This window comes from Tachyglossus aculeatus, chromosome 7 (genome assembly GCF_015852505.1).
Source record: "Tachyglossus aculeatus isolate mTacAcu1 chromosome 7, mTacAcu1.pri, whole genome shotgun sequence".
Classification (NCBI taxonomy): domain Eukaryota; kingdom Metazoa; phylum Chordata; class Mammalia; order Monotremata; family Tachyglossidae; genus Tachyglossus; species Tachyglossus aculeatus.
Window position 1 is genome coordinate 46,824,772 of NC_052072.1, and position 17,149 is coordinate 46,841,920.

General features: G+C 45.8%; 1 protein-coding gene across 2 annotated transcripts in view; it reads left to right on the forward strand.

Moving 5' to 3' along the window:
* The first annotated feature begins 10,717 nt into the window (after positions 1-10,717).
* TRPM2 (transient receptor potential cation channel subfamily M member 2) overlaps positions 10,718-17,149 on the forward strand; it is a 54,784-nt gene continuing 48,352 nt past the window's right edge. The window contains exons 1-3 of one of the 2 annotated variants that reach the window (XM_038749031.1): positions 10,718-10,806; positions 11,119-11,137; positions 11,617-11,683. The gene's annotated coding sequence lies outside the window, so the exon portion shown is untranslated. Of the gene's footprint in view, positions 10,807-11,091; positions 11,138-11,616; positions 11,684-17,149 lie in introns of those variants that run through there. The other variant, XM_038749032.1, reaches the window with a different exon arrangement.

Here is a 17,149-nt window from a genome sequence, read left to right on the forward strand (position 1 = left end):
GAGGCGGAGTGTCGTCGCTAGGGGAGCGGCCGCGTTGCTAGGAGACGGAGTCTCGTCGCTAGGGGCGTGGCATCGTCGCCAGGGGGCGGGGCCTCGTCTCTGGGAGAAGCAGCGTGGCTCAGTGGAAAGAGCCCCCGCTTGGGAGTCAGAGGTCCCGGGTTCGAATCCCGCCTCCGCCGCTTGTCAGCTGGGCGACCTTGGGCAAGTCACTTCACTTCTCCGGGCCTCAGTTCCCTCATCTGGAAAATGGGGATGAAGACTGTGAGCCCCCCCCCCGTGGGACAACCATCGTTTTATAGGAGCAGCATGGCACAGTGGAAAGAGCCCGGGCTTGGGAGTCAGAGGTCGTGGGTTCGAATTCCGCCTCCACACTTGTCAGCTGGGCGATCTTGGGCAAGTCACTTCACTTCCCCGGGCCTCAGTTCCCTCATCTGGAAAATGGGGATGAAGACTGAGCACCCCCCCCCCCCCCCCCCGTGGGACAACCTGATCACCTTGCATCCTCCCCAGCGCTTAGAACAGTGCTTTGCACATAGTAAGCGCTTAAGTTTTTAGTCCAGTGCTCCGCACACAGTAAGCGCTCAATAAATACTATTGAATGAATGAATGAATGAACAAATGCCGTCCTCTTAGAGGAGCAGCGTGGCGCAGTGGAAAGAGCCCCCGCTTGGGAGTCAGAGGTCCCGGGTTCGAATCCCGCCTCCGCCGCTTGTCAGCTGGGCGACCTTGGGCAAGTCATTTCACTTCTCCGGGCCTCAGTTCCCTCATCTGGAAAATGGGGATGAAGACTGGGAGCCCCCCAACCGTGGGACAACCTGATCACCTTGTATCCTCCCCAGCGCTTAGAACAGTGCTTTACACATAGTAAGCGCTTAACAAATGTCATCATTTTAGAGGAGCAGCGTGGCGCAGTGGAAAGAGCCCGCTTTTGGGAGTCAGAGGTCGTGGGTTCGAATCCCACCTTCACCGCTTGTCCGCTGGGCGACCTTGGGCAAGTCACTTCACTTCTCCGGGCCTCAGTTCCCTCATCTGGAAAATGGGGATGAAGACTGGGAGCCCCCGCCGCCCCCGTGGGACAACCTGATCACCTTGTATCCTCCCCAGCGCTTAGAACAGTGCTTTGCACATAGTAAGCGCCTAAGTTCTTAGTCCAGTGCTCTGCACACAGTAAGCGCTCAATAAATACTATTGAATGAATGAACAAATGCCGTCCTCTTAGAGGAGCAGCGTGACGCAGTGGAAAGAGCCCGGGTTTGGGAGTCAGAAGTCGTGGGTTCGAATGCTGCTTCTACCTCTTGTCAGCTGGGCGATCTTGGGCAAGTCACTTCACTTCCCCGGGCCTCAGTTCCCTCATCTGGAAAATGGGGATGAAGACTGTGAGCCCCCCCGTGGGACAACCTGATCACCTTGTATCCTCCCCAGCGCTTAGAACAGTGCTTTGCACATAGTAAGCGCTTAACAAATGCCATCATTTTAGAGGAGCAGCGTGGCTAAGTGGAAAGAGCCCGCGCTTGGGAGTCAGAGGTCGTGGGTTCGAAGCCCACCTCCACCGCTTGTCCACTGGTCGACCTTGGGCAAGTCACTTCACTTCTCTGGGCCTCAGTTCCCTCATCTGGAAAATGGGGGTGAAGACTGTGAGCCCCCGCCGTGGGGCAACCTGATCACCTTGTATCCTCCCCAGCGCTTAGAACAGTGCTTTGCACATAGTAAGCGCTTAAGCTCTTAGTACAGTGCTCTGCACACGGTAAGCGCTCAATAAATACTATTGAATGAATGAACAATTGCCATCCTTTTAGAGAAGCAGCGTGGTGCAGTGGAAAGAAACCGGGCTTGGGAGTCAGAGGTGGTGGGTTCGAATCCCGCCTCCACCGCTTGTCAGCTGGGCGATCTTGGGCAAGTCACTTCATTTCTCCGGGCCTCAGTGCCCTCATCTGGAAAATGGGGATGAAGACCGTGAACCCCACCCTCACCCCCCGTGGGGCAACCCAGTCACCCACATTCATTCATTCAGTCGTATTTATTGAGCGCTTACTGTGTGCAGAGCACTGGATTAAACGCTTGGGAGAGGACACGTCGGCAACAGATATTCATTCATTCATTCAATCTTATTTATTGAGCGCTTGCTGTGTGCAGAGCACTGTACTAAGCACTTGGGAAATACAAGTCGGAAACAGAGACGGTCCCTACCCAACAACGGGCTCACAGTCTAGAAGGGGAGACAGACAACAAAACAAAACGTGTAGACAGGTGTCAAAATCGTTAGAACAAATATCGCAACTACTGACTGTGATATTGACTGTAGTGTAGTAAACCCCGGGGCAGAATCTGGCTAGGTTGGGAACTGATTTAAGGGCACGTATCAGCTCTACTTATAATGATGGTATTTGTTAAGCGCTTACTATGTGCCAAGAACCATTCTAAGCACTGGGGGAGATACAGGGTAAGTAGGTTGTCCCACATGGGGCTCACAGTCTTCAACCCATTTTACAGATGAGGGAACTGAGGCACAGAGAAGTGACTTGTCCAAAGTCACACAGCCGATTAATGGCAAAGCTGGGATTAGAACCCATGACCTCTGACTCCCAAGTCCCTGCTCTTTCCACTAAGCCACACTGCTTCTCTAAAATATGGTCTTTGTTCAGCACTTACTAAGTGCCAAGCCCCAGCAAATCTACTTGGACGGAGTTCATGTCCCACATGGGGCTCACAGTCTTAATCCCCATTTTACAGATGGGGTAACTGAGGCCCAGAGAAGTGAAGTGACTTGCCACACAGCAGACAAGTGGTGGACCTGGGATTCGAACTCATGGCTTTCTGAATCCCAGGCCCGTGCTTTACCCACTAAGCCACGCTGGGGGGTTATAATTATGGTATTTGTTATATTACTTATTCCATCGTATCCTCACAAGCACTTTGTGGACCTTCATTAATCACTACTATTAATTGGCAAAGTGGAAGAAACCATCCTGTTTTAAGATTCCCAGGTCTAGGCAGATTAGGGAAGAGTCTCTTTAACTCCGTAGGATTATTAGTCCAAGCTGGAGAGCCGTACCCTACTAATAAGGCAAGAAGTAGAGCTACCATTTTAGCTCCATTCCAGCTTCCAAATGGAGACTAAAATGGAAACTGTGTCTTCTAATAATAACAATAATAATTTTGGTATCCACAACCCAAGGGGCAAAGCAAATGGCAAAGTTTTATCCTCCCGACCATGATCGGGTGACTTTTAAAAGTGAATATAAAGCTCAACTGTGGAGAGCTCTAAAAAATAATAATAATAGCTATGGTATTTATTAAGCACTTATTTTGTGCCAGGCACTGTACTAAGCGCTGGGGTGGATACGAGCAAGTTGGGTTGGACACAATCCCTGTCAATCAATCAATCAATCGTATTTATTGAGCGCTTACTGTGTGCAGAGCACTGTACTAAGCGCTTGGGAAGTACAAGTTGGCAACATATAGAGACAGTCCCTACCCACAGTCTCAAAGAGGGAGACAGAGAACAAAACCAAACATACTAACAAAATGAAATGAATAGATATGTACAAATAAAATAGAGTAATAAATACGTACAAACATATATACATATATGTATATATAATAATATGTGTATTATTATATATACATATATATGTCCCATGTCCACTGTACCCTGTGGGGCTCACCGTCTCCACCCCCATTTTACAGATGAGGTAACTGAGGCACAGAGAAGCGAAGAGACTTGCCCAAGGTCGCACAGCAAACAAGTGGCGGCGTCAGGATTAGAACTCAGGACCTTCTGATTCCCAGGCCCGTGCTCTATCAATCGTATTTATCAATCGTATTTATTGAGCGCTTACTGTGTGTAGAGCACTGTACTAAGCGCTTGAGCACTGTACTAAGCGCTTGATCCACTAAGCCATGTTGCTTCTAACTCTAACTTCCGTTAACTCTAGAGGAGTTAATGGCAAGAAAATCCTAGAACAAATCTTGTGAACTTGTTCACAAGAAGAATGTGCTAGAATGGATTTCAGTCATTGCCTTAAAGGAGGAAAAAAAAGCTTTATGACTAAAATGAGATGATTTCTGAAATGCTCTCTACAGACGTGCCACTTACATTTCTTATCCCATGCCTCTTCAGATCCAGAATCATGACCTCATTGCTTCCATGTATTATTCATGGTCAGAAGATCCAGACTCCGAACAGGTAGAAATTAAATTTTACTAACATGGTCTCATTTATGCTGTTAGAGGTTTCTCCGACCTAGACGTAATGTACTTTCCATCGTTTCCGAAGCCTGTTAAAAACAAATTCCATTTTTATTTACTTTTTGGTGTAGTATCAAAAAAGAAACTTGATAGTCTTCTTGATTTTTTGATCTTGCTCATTTGTAGGAAGAGACATTTATGTTTGAGTTTGCTACTCAAGGAACACAGCCTTCTAGAGAGGAGCAGCGTGGCCCAGTGTAGAGGTCACAGGTTCAAATCCTGGCTCCCCCAATTGTCAGCTGTGTGACTTTGGGCAAGTCACTTCACTTCTCTGTGCCTCAGTTCCTTCATCTGTAAAATGGGAGGGGAGACTGTGAGCCCCCCGTGGAACAACCTGATCACCTTGTATCCTCCCCACTGCTTAGAACAGTACTTTGCACATAGTTAAGCACTTAATAAATGCCATTATTAACATTTACACTCTCTCACAGGCAGTGTAGATCGCAGCTGCTTTCCACGGTGATTTAAGTGCTCTCAAAATAATTTCACTAGTATTTACCTTAGATTAGATTTTTCAAGGGAGGACTTAGGGCTTCAGATCACCAGGCTCACCTTTGGTCATGTGGTCATTAATGGCATTGTTTTGCCATGACTATGATGCTTCTTATAAATTATTAAAGGCATTCACGGTATAGGGTGACCTCACTGAAAGAGAAAGTTATCATGCCGGAGGTAACCGCACAGATCAGTGTGGTGCCAGAGGAAAGGGGGCTCTAACCGCAGCCTGCAGGGAGGAGGGGGAAGTTTGGGAAGTGTCCGGAGCCCATTCTTACCATTTTTCAATCTTTGAAGGAATTAAATACTAGTTTTTAAAAATAATAATAATAATGATGGTATTTGTTAAGCGCTTACTATGTGCAAAGCACTGTTCTAAGCGCTGGAGGGGATACAAGGTGATCAGGTTGTCTCACGTGGGGCTCACAGTCTTAATCCCCATTTCACAGATAATAATAATAATAATAATAATGGCATTTATTAAGCACTTACTATGTGCAAGGCACTGTTCTAAGCACTGGGGAGGTTACAAGGTGATCAGGTTGTCCCACGGGGACGGTTTTAATCCCCATTTTTACAGATGAGGTAACTGAGGCCCAGAGAATAATAATAATAATGATGGCACATTTTTACAGATGAGGTAACTGAGGCACAGAGAAGTGAAGGGGGTTGCCCAAGGTCACACAGCTGACAGGTGGCTGAACTGGGATTCAAACCCATGACCTCTGACTCACAAGCCCGCGCTCTTTCCACTGAGCCGCAGTGCTTCTTTATCTGCCTGATATTTAAGACTGGAAGGGACTGGAAAAGCAGAGAGAAAAATGAAACACCTCAGATGCAAGAATCCCTAACTAAGCCTGTTTTACTTTCATGTGGACTCTCAGATTCAAGAGACATTGACTGAAACACTCTTTTTTTGTCTTTACTGAGGGAGAAATTGGATCTTCTCTTTCTCTTTCCTCATATTTATTGAACGTCCATGGTGTCTGCTTAAGGATTACCCTAAAGAAGGAAAATTTCTGATGTTTCCAGGAGTTTACAACATAATTGGGGAACTAGTAGGCAAAAGTGGACAAATAATATTAATAATAATAATGATGGCATTTTTTAAGCGCTTCCTATGTGTCAAGCAGTGTTCTAAGTGCTAGGGGGAACACAAGGTAATCAGGTTGTCCCACATGGGGCTCACAGTCTTAATCCCCATTTTACAGATGAGGGAACGGAGGCCCAGAGAAGTGAAACGACTTGCCCAAAGTCACACAGCTGACAAGTGGCAGAGTCGGGATTAGAACCCATGACCTCTGACTCCCAAGCCTGTGCTCTTTCCACTGATCCACGCTGCAAATACCATGGTTAAGAGGGCGAGGATGCGTATAAATGCTCACTATACAAATTTGAAGTCACAGAAATAAAGCAGGTCGCATTATTAAATAATAATAATGGTATTTGTTTGTTAAGCACTTACTATGTGCTCTAAGTGCTGGGGAGGATACAAGGTGATCAGGTTGTCCCACTTGGGGCTCACAGTCTTCATCCCCATTTTACAGATGAGGGAACTGAGGCACAGAGAAGTTAAGTGGCTTGCCCAAGGTCACGCAGCTGACAAGCAGCTGTGCCGGGATTTGAACCCATGACTTCTGACTCCCAAGCCCGGGCTCTTTCCACTGAGCCACGCTGCTTCTAGAATTGAAGAATATTGTAAGTACCAGCCTGGTGAGAAGGTCACACAGCAGACAGGGTCTGAGAACTTTCATAGATGGGGTCCAGTCAGGGTTTTTTTCCATCTAGTGACCCCCATGCGCTTGGGGGGTGCAAGCTTAACTGGCAGTCACCCCCTTACAGACAGCCCAAACCCTCTGGCGCTTAGTAGCGCCTAACAAATACCATTATTATTAGTCCGACAGCCACCTCTTTGACGTACAAATATCCAACGTGAGTGATCCTGAACCACTTAATTCTACATCTTCACTCAATGCAGACAACTGTGAACCTTCCAGGGGTCCTCAGGGGAGCGAGTCGAGTGTTTTCCGCAACAGTGACCTTTGGACATGGGATATTCACCCCATCTCCAGTCCCACAGCCCGATCTTTAAATTATTCAATCATTTATTGTACTTCCCAAGCGCTTAGTACAGTGCTCTGCACACAGTAAGCACTCAATAAATACGATTGATTGATTGATTGATTGAGCGCTTACTGTTTGCCAAGCATTGCACTAAGCGCTGTTGTAAATCACTTATTTTTACTGATGTCTATCTCCCCCTCTAGTCTATAAGTTCGTATGAGCAGGGAGCGTATAACAATGATGGTATTTGTTAAGCACTTACTATGTGCAAAGCACTGTTCTAAGCGCCGGGGAGGTTACAAGGTGATCAGGTTGTCCCATGGGGGGCTCACAGTTTTAATCCCCATTTTAAAGACGAGGTAACTGAGGCACAGAGAAGTGACTTGCCCAAAGTCACACAGCTGACAGGTGGAGGACCAGGGATTTGAACCCATGACCTCTGACTCCAAAGCCCGGGCTCTTTCCATTGAGCCACGCATCTGCTAGTTCTGTTTTTGTGCTCTTCCCAGGACTTAGTACAGTTCTCTGCACTTAGTAAGCACTCAATAAATACCATTGATTGATGGATTTATTGACTGGGAGGATCTTGTCTTGAATCCTGGGGTGGCCCCAAGGAGCTTCCCTAGTTGTGTTGGTTTCAGGATCCTTAACTGGGACCATTTTCTCTTCTTTAGAGAAGGGCCAGCTGTTTTTCCAAACACTCAAATGTGCATCCAAACCCTCATCCTCCCCCAGGGCAAGGTTCAAGTCCTTCAGTTCCACTTGCTCATTTTGGGCAGGACTCAGGTCCATTAATTCTGTTGTATTTGCCCAAGTACTTAGTACAGTGCTCTGCACTCAGTAAGCGCTAAATAAATACCACTGATGGCTTGATTGACTTGGAGTGTGGAAATGACCACCCTAGAAGAAGGGGGAGCTGGAAACTCCTTTGCTGAGGATCGAAGCCCTGGACTGACCCCCGCCTCATCCCCCCCTACCAAACTCCCTATGGACTTTGGGTAGTAATAATAATAATAATAATGATGATAGCATTTATTAAGCGCTTAGTATGGGCAAAGCACTGTTCTAAGTGCTGGGGCATTTATTAAGCGCTTACTATGTGCAAAGCACTGTTCTAAGTGCTGGGGAGGTTACAAGGTGATCAGGTTGTTCCACGGGGGGCTCACAGTCTTCATCCCTATTTTACAGATGAGGTAACAGAGGTTCAGAGAAGTGACTTGTCCAAAGTCACACAGCTGACAAGTGGCAGAGCTGGGATTTGAACCCACTACCTCTGACTCCAAAGCCCAGGTTCTTTCCACCGAACCACGCTGCTTCTCCCCCTTCTAGACTGTGAGCCCACTGTTGGGTAGGGACTATCTCTATATGTTGCCAACTTGTACTTCCCAAGCGCTTAGTACAGTGCTCTGCACACAGTAAGTGCTCAATAAATACGATTGATTGATTGATTGATTCTCCACTAGGACCACTAGTAGAAGCAGTGGTATTTAATAAAAATAATAATGATGATGGCATTTATTAAGCACTTACTATGTGCAAAGCAGTGTTGTAAGTGCTGGGGAGGTTACAAGGTGATCAGGTTGTCCCACAGGGGGCTCACAGTCTTCATCCCCATTTTACAGATGAGGGAACTGAGGCCCAGAGAAGTTAAGTGACTTGCCCAAAGTCACATAGCTGACAATTGGCAGAGCTGGTATTTGAACCCATGACCTCTGACTCCAAAGGCCGTGCTTTTTTCCACTGAGCCACGCTGCTTCTCGTGAACACCTGCTGAATGCCAGGCACTATAGTAGACACTTGGGAAAGTACAAGGAAAGCCCAAGATATGCTTCCTGTTGGCAAGGAATTTACAGTCTAATGGAGGAGGCACACAATATATTTACAAAGAGCAGAATCAGAATTAATCATGGCATACAATTTGGTATGCCCATATATGCGAGGGCCGAGGCTTGGGAGTCAGAGGTCGTGGGTTCTAATTCCGGCTCCACCACCTGTCTGCTGTGTGACCTTGGGCAAGTCACTTCACTTCTCTGAGCTTCAGTTCCTTCATCTGTAAAATGGGGATTACGACTGTGAGCCCCACATGGGACAACCTGATCACTTTGTATCCCCCCCCAGTGCTTAGAACAGTGCTTTGTACATAGTAAGTGCTTAACAAATGCCATCATTATTATTATTAATAAAGATGGCTGTTGGGTTGATGTGACTTGGGATTCAGGGAGTTAATCAGGGTGGTTTGAAGGAGGCAGGTAAGAATAGTTACTGAGGGGTTTCCTACTGTGATGGAGACCTCTAGATTATAAACTCCTTATGGGCAGGGAACTGGTCTGCCAACTCTATTATACTGTATTCTCCCAAGTGCTTAGTACAGTGCTCTGCATGCAGTAAGTGTTCAATAGACTGTGAGCCAGTTGTTGGGTAGGGATTTTCTCTATCTGTTGCTGAATTGTACTTTCCAAGTGCTTAGTACATTGCTCTGCATGCAGTAAGTGTTCAATACACTGTGAGCCCATTGTTGAGTAGAGATTGTCTCTATCTGTTGCTGAATTGTACTTTCCAAGTGCTCAGTACAGTGCTCTGCACACAGTAAGTGCTCACCCTGTCTACTTGTTTTTTGGGGTTTTTTTGTCTGTCTCCCCCTTCTAGGCTGTGAGCCCGTTGTTGGGTAGGAACTGTCTCCATTCATTCAATCGTATTTATTGAACACTTACTATATGCAGGGCACTGTACTAAGCGCTTGGGAAGTACGAGTCGGCAACACATAGAGACGGCCCCTACCCAACAACGGGCTCACAGTCTAGAAGGGGGAGACAGACAACAAAACAAAACATGTAGTCTCTATATGTTGCCAATTTGTACTTCCCAAGCACTTAGTACAGTGATCTGCACATAGTAAGTGCTCAATAAATATGATTGAATGAATGAATACCAATGATTGATGTGGACAGCTCATATGATTGAATGAATGAATACCATTGATTGATGTGGACAGCTTTGGTTGTGACTGAACTTAAGATAGACTGGGTGACAGCTCTGTAAAGGTTCTACTAGTTCCCTTTTTTTTATAATGGTACTTGTTAAGCTCTTACTATGTGCCAAGCACTGTTCTAAGCACTAAAGGACTGTTCTAAGCATGACCTGTTGACCTCTATTTTGGGTGTGTTTTTTTTCTTGTCAGTTCCTTTCCTTATAGTGTACGTTACCAAGCTCCTCCTCCCACCTGCCCCCATTTTATTCGTAGATTGTGAACCCCTGGGAGGCCAGGGAAGGTGTAATTCTCTCCAGTGCATTTTATTTTCCTCAGTGTTAATAGCGTTCAGTAAATACTCTTCCCACTATTTGTAGAGAAGCAACCGAGTTGGAGGAGGCCTTCCCAGACTGAGCCCCCCATTTTCCTCTCCTCCTCCCCATCCCCACCTCTGCCCTACCTCCTTCCCCTCCCCACAGCACTTATATGTATTTGTACAGATTTATTACTCTATTTATTTTACTTGTGCATATTTACTACTCTATTCTGCTAATGATATAGCTATAATTATATTTATTCTGATGGTTTTGACACCTGTCTACACGTTTTGTCGTCTGTCTCCCCCTTCTAGACTGTGAGCCCATTGTTGGGTAGGGACCGTCTCTATATGTTGCCGACTTGTACTTCCCAAGCGCTTAGTACAGTGCTCTGTGCACAGTAAGCACTCAATCAATACATTTGAATGACTGTATCCTCTGCTGTGCAGCCACTTTCTTCCCTACAGTCTCTCTCCGCTGGTTCCCTGGAGGTCAAAGGGCTTGGCTGCATCTGCAGTCTGATTTGTTGGAGAACTGCCATCTCTGAAATGCAGTCAGTCTCGAGATGTCTCAGCTGATGCCTCTCTCTCACCAGCTGGATATTGGTGAATGAAATGACTTCCTTGGAGGGGGGGAAGGCTGAGATTTATTCCCTACACCTGTCACCAAGCTCTGGCAGAAGAAGTCACAGGAGAGGAAGACACTGCGGAGAAGGTAGTGAATGCTACGATTTCCCATTCGTGTCCGTGGCTTGTCCAACTTCAGCCGGGGGCCCTGAAGCTGCATAGCTGGGGATTTCTAGCTCTGCTTCTGTCCCTTCTGCACTTGAGCAACGCAGACGGAGCTGAAAGAAATGCTCGCATTGCAGCTCTGCAGCATTATTGGAACTGTGCTGCTGGTGCTGCATTCTGAAGAGCAGCTTAACACAAAGAGCTGGATAAATGCCTAAAAGCATTTTGCAAAATGTTCAGTGCATGCATTATGCCTCTTGCTGGGTTTGAGTTCATAAGGGTCTCTTCTTTTTAGCCTTCATATATGGGTCCAGGTAAAGATTCTACTACAGGGCTATTATTATCCATGTGACGTTCTTGTGGGGTCTTCTGTCATGTATGTATGTTCTTTACACTGCTATGCGTCTGGATTTCTTGTGTTGTGTGTGTGTGTGTGGCAAGTTTTGTAGAGCCTGATGTAGTCCTACCCCATGTGTTACCTTAATTGTGTGCACATCTTGGGTGACCCTACAAGTGGTGTAGCTGTCCACCTCAAGTGACCCTTTCTATGTGCTCATTATACATCCCAGCTTTTTCAAATGTTCTCCCATGATTGGGTCCTGCATATGAATATATACTCCTATTTTGTACACTGGTTTTAGTGCATTTGGCAATGCTTTAAAAATGTCTCATAAGATATCATTTCAGTCCAGAATTGTCTAGCAGGACCACATATTTTGTGGTTTCCTACTAATTTCTCCAATACATCATTTTCTTTCTTTCATATATTAAATTCTTATGGCATTTTCCTCAGTCTACAGATAGGTTCAAGATGATTTGTGGAGAGTTTCATCTATAAATTGACAGCAGGAATTCTTAAGGTGAGTTGAAAAGTTGGGAGAGTTGTGGGGGCAGTGGGGATGGAATGCAGTTCTTAGAAGATGTGTTTTTATTTAGGCTTTGAACCCTATGTGGGAAAGGGTTTGTGTCAATGTTATTACCTTATGGAAAGAGCACCGTCTTGGGAGTCAGAGGTTGTGAGTTCTAATCCTGGCTCTGCCACTTATCAGCTGTGTGACTTTGGGCAAGTCACTTAACTTCTCTTTGCCTCAGCTCACCTGTAAAATGGGGATTAAGACTGAGCCCATGAGGGCCAACCTGATTACCTTGTATCTCCCCCAGTGCTTAGATAGTGCTTAGCACATAGCACTTAACAAATACCATCATTATGATTATTTATTGTATCTACCTTAGTGCTTAATACAGTGCTTGGCACATTAGTAAATGCTTAACAAGTACTATCGTTATTATTATTGTAGTAGGAGAAAAAGGAAGGACTTGAAGATCTGCAGAAATTCAGGAGGGAAATTAATTTGGAAAATTAATGGATGGAGGGGTGGGATGAAGTAGGGGGAGAGGTGAATAAGTTAATAGGAAACATAGCACAGAGGCAGATGCTTGAGGAATGAGTGACAGATGGGATGAGCTGTTATACCAACAGTCTTATCTAAAATCTAGGCAGTTTATGTACCCTAGGCTGGAAGTGATCTAATTATATGTGTCCCAACAGGACTCACAGGGATAGGTGATGATATGAGCTATTAGATGCAAGAACACTTTGAACCTGGGAGAAAATGTGCCTTGTAAATTCAAGGTTGGGTTTTTTAAATTAACATTGGTCTTTGGATTAGCAATCAGATGACATTTTTCCATCTAATTTTTCTACCATATGGAATTCTGAGGACTTTTTTCTTATAGCAGCAGTTAAGACAGGAATAGTCTTGGATACTTTTAAGAGGATGAGGATAGGAGAATTACTTTTGATCTGCATCTGGGAGACAGGCATTCTAATTACCTTAAGGGGCAAAACTGTCTGCTCTTCACTCTACTCCACGTATCTTCATGGAGACTTCTCCCTTGGGGGTAACAAAAATGGAGAATCAAGTTCTTGGATTTCTCCCTGTCCTCAGCAGCAGGATTTGGGGACACACAGTACCTGCTCTTCTCTGAAGTACTTCCAGGGCTGTGGGTACCATTGGTTGAAAAGCATCAAACGAAGGGCTCAGTCCAGTTTCAGTAGGATTATGTTAACTGGAATTCCCTGCTCTGTGATGAGAGTAATAATAATAATCATAATTGTGGTTTTTAAGTGCTTACTATGAGCCAGTCACTGGGATGGATCCAAGCAAATCAGGTTGGACCCATTCCCTGTCCCACATGGGGCTCGCAGTCTCAATCATTATTTTACAGATGAGGTAACTGAGGCCCAGAGAAGTGAAGAGACTTGCCCGAGGTCACACAGCAGATAAGTGGCAGAGCTGGGATTAGAACCCTTGACCTTCTGATTCCCAGGCCCGTGCTCTATCCACCATGCCATGCTGCTGCACAGTTGGGGAGAGAGTTCTGGGGTGAATAGGAAGGGAAAAGGGACAGAAAACCAAAAAACCATCCACTCTGATCAGAAGTATCAGTGTGATTTTTCTCGAGGTGGAACCTGAGGTATTGCTGGAACACGCACCCTGCATCTGACAAATCCTTCTAGTTCCTCAGCAAAGTTCAGTTGGCCTAGGATTTTCTGTACCTTCTAAAATTCATTCATTCATTCAATCGTATTTATTGAGCGCTTACTGTGTGCAGAGCACTGTACTAAGTGCTTGGGAAGTACAAGTTGGCAACATATAGAGACGGTCCCTACCCAACAGTGGGCTCACAAATACAGGTCTTCCTGTGGGTAGTGGATATCTCACAGGATCCGCAGCCCAAGGATATATTCATTCAATCGTACTGAGCGCATACTGTGTGCAGAGCATTGTAATAAGCTCTTGGGAAGTACAAGTTGGCAACATATAGAGACAGCCCCTACCCAACAGAGGGCTCACAAATACAGGTCTACCCATGGGTAGTGGATATCTCACAGGATCCACAGCCCAGGAATATATTCATTCCATTGTACTGAGCGCTTACTGTGTGCAGAGCACTGTACTAAGCGCTTGGAAAGTACAATTCGGGAACAGAGACAATCTTTACCCAACAACGGCTCCCAGTCTAAAAGGGGGAAGACGGACAACAAAACAATTAGGCAACAACGGCATCAATATAAATCAATAGATTTATAGATATATACACATAATAAAATAAATATAATATGTACATATATACAGAAGTGTTGTGGGGCTGGGAGGGGGTAGAGAAGAGGGAGGGAGTTGGGGCGTGGAGAGGAGGAGCAGAGGAAAAGGGAGGCTTAGTCTGGGAAGGCCTCCTGGAGGAGGTGAGCTCTCAGTAGGGCTTTGAAGAGGGGAATTGTGCTAGTTTGGCGGATGTGAAGAGGGAGGGTATTCCAGGCCAGAGGTGGGATGTGGGCCGGGGGTCAATGGCGGGACAGGCGAGAACAAGGCCCTGTGAGGAGGTTAGCACAGAGCAGCGGAGGATGCGGGCTGGGCTCAGTATAGGCAGGGAATGTGTCTCTTCTATTGTTATATTGTACTCTCCCAAGTGCATAGTACAGTGCTCTATAAACAGTTCTCAATAAATATGATTGATACTTGGTCACACTCTAGCATTTAGTACAGTGCCTGGCACATAATGAGAAGCAGCGTGGCTCAGTGGAAAGAGCCCGGGCTTTGGAGTCAGAGGTCATGGGTTTGAATCCCGACCCCACCACATGACTGCTGTGTGACCTTGGGCAAGTCACTTAACTTCTCTGAGCCTCAGTTACCTCATCTGTAAAATGGGGATTAAAATTGTGAACCCCATATAGGGCAAGTTAATCACCTTGTATCCCCCTCCCCAGCGCTTAGAACAGTACTCTACACATAGTAAGCGTTTAACAAATGCCATCATCATTATTATTACTATTCCAAAAGCCCTATCCCTGATTAAAAGAGAAGCAGCATGGCCTATGGGTAGAGCACAGGCCTGGGAATCAGAAGGTCATGGGTTCTAATCCTGACTCTGCCACTTGTCTGCTGTGTGACCTTGGGTGAGTCACCTCAATTCTCAGTGCCTCAGTTACCTCATCTGTAGAATGGGGATTGAGACTGTGTGCCCCTTGTGGGACAGGGACAGTTTCCCACCCGATTTGCTCGTATCCACTCCAGCACATATTACAGTGCCTGGCACATAGTAAGCACTTAACAATAATAATGATGGCAGTTATTAAGTGCTTACTATGTGCAAACCACTGTTGTAAAAATTGGGGAGGTTACAAGGTGATCAGGCTGTCCCACGGGGGGCTCACAGTCTTAATCCCCATTTTACAGATGAGGTAACTGAGGCACAGAGAAGTTAAGTGACTTGCCCAAAATCACACAGCTAACAATTGGCAGAGCTGGGATTTGAACTCATGACCTCTGACTCCAAAGCCCGGGCTGATTCTCAAAAAAAAAAAAGTGCTTACTTTGTGCAAAGCACTGTTCTAAGTGCTGGGGTGGGGGGGGGATACAAGGTGATCAGGTTGTTCCATGGGGGGCTCATAGTCTTCATCCCCATTTTACAGATGAGGGAACATGCAGAGAGAAGTTGTAACAAATACCATAATTATTATTATAAGTTAATTACTGCACTACATCCTCCTGTCTCTTCCCTGTTTTCATCAGTATTTCTTTCTCTTTTCTGCATTCCTGCACCCTGAACTCACTCTCTCCTTACTCTCCTCACTCCTTCTGTGATGACGATATTGGTATTTAAGAGCTAACTGTGTCAAGCACTGTTCTATGCTCAGGGTACATACAAACTAATAAGGTTGGACACAGTCCATGTCCTCCATGGGGTTCACAGTCTTCATCCCCATTTTACAGATGAGGGAACGGAGGCCCAGAGAAGTGAAGTGAGTCGCCCAACGTCACCCAGCAGACAAGTGACAGAGGCGGGATTAGAACCCAGGTCCCATCCACTACACAATGCTGCTTTCTGTCTTCCCTATATCCTCCACATTTCCCACGTCCAGATTTTTTTCTTAAACTCTTCAGTCTTGGGAATGAAGACAGATAGTGTGGGGCAGGATTTGGACAACGGCTATTCCTGCAGGCCCAGCTGCCAGCACGTTTGTAGCACTTCTCCCTGAGCAAGAACTGCAAGCCAGGACCCAAAAGGGGAGGAGGACCAACATGATGGCTCTGGCGATAGCCAGACCCAAAGCAGAAACTGTTCAAATATAGAAAAAATAATAATCGGAGCGCATAGGGCCTCAGTTCCCTCATCTATCAAATGGGGATGGGGGCTGTGAGCCCCCCGTGGGAAAACCTGATTGTCTTGTAACCTCTCAAGCGCTTGGAACAGTGCTTTGCACATAGTAAGTGCTTAATAAATGCCATTATTATTATAATTATTATCCTCACTGTGCCTCGTTCTCGCCTGTCCCGCCGTCGGCCCATGTCCTCCCCCTGGCCTGGAATTCCCTCCCTCCGCACATCTGCCAAGCTAGCTCTCTTCCTCCCTTCCAAGCCCTACTGAGAGCTCACCTCCTCCAGGAGGCCTTCCCAGACTGAGCCCCCTTTTTTCTCTCCCCCTCCCCATCCCCCCAGCTCTCCCTCCTTCCCCTCCCCACAGCACTTGTTTATATGTTTGTACAGATTTATTGCTCTATTCATTTTACTTGTACATATTTACTGTTCTATTTGTTTTGTTAATGATGTGCATCTAGCTTTTCTTCTATTTATTCTGATGATGACACCTGTCCACATGTTTTGTTGCCTGTCTCCCCCTTCTAGACTGTGAGTAGGGACCGTCTCTATATGTTGCCAACTTGGACTTCCCAAGCGCTTAGTACAGTGCTCCGCAAACAGTAAGCACTCAATAAATATGATTGAATGAATGAATAAGGCAGGGAGAGGGGACTAGGGAGAGAAGGATGAATTTGGGTTATAGAGAGTAGTACATCTGTAAGGATTAGGAGAGGTGTAAGAGCTAGGGGATAAGGTTATGGGGAAGGATTTACAGTCCAATTTTGCCCCAACTGTCTGGTCCTGCAGCTCAACATATTTGTATGTAAGTCTGAAAAAGTACATAACCCTTCATGGTACAGCCACATTTTTGAGGAACATAATCCAGCTGTATCGTGGGAGTGCGCCTCTAGTACTCAGGTACTTACAACAAAAGTGTCATGGTGTATAAAACCACAGAATGAGGCTTGGAAAATCAATTTTTCCCCCAAAGTGGGAAAGCTCCTGGGGGTCTCATTTTCCTCATTTTCTCCATTAGCATCAGTAATGGAACAACAACAGAACTTACGAGAAATGTTTTTTTTAGAAAGATTTGAGCCATTTAGCTGAACCTTCACCACAAACTGGGCCTCGTAACCATAAAATGCTGAATGTGTGTGAAAGAGGGCACAGGTGAAGAAGGGGGTT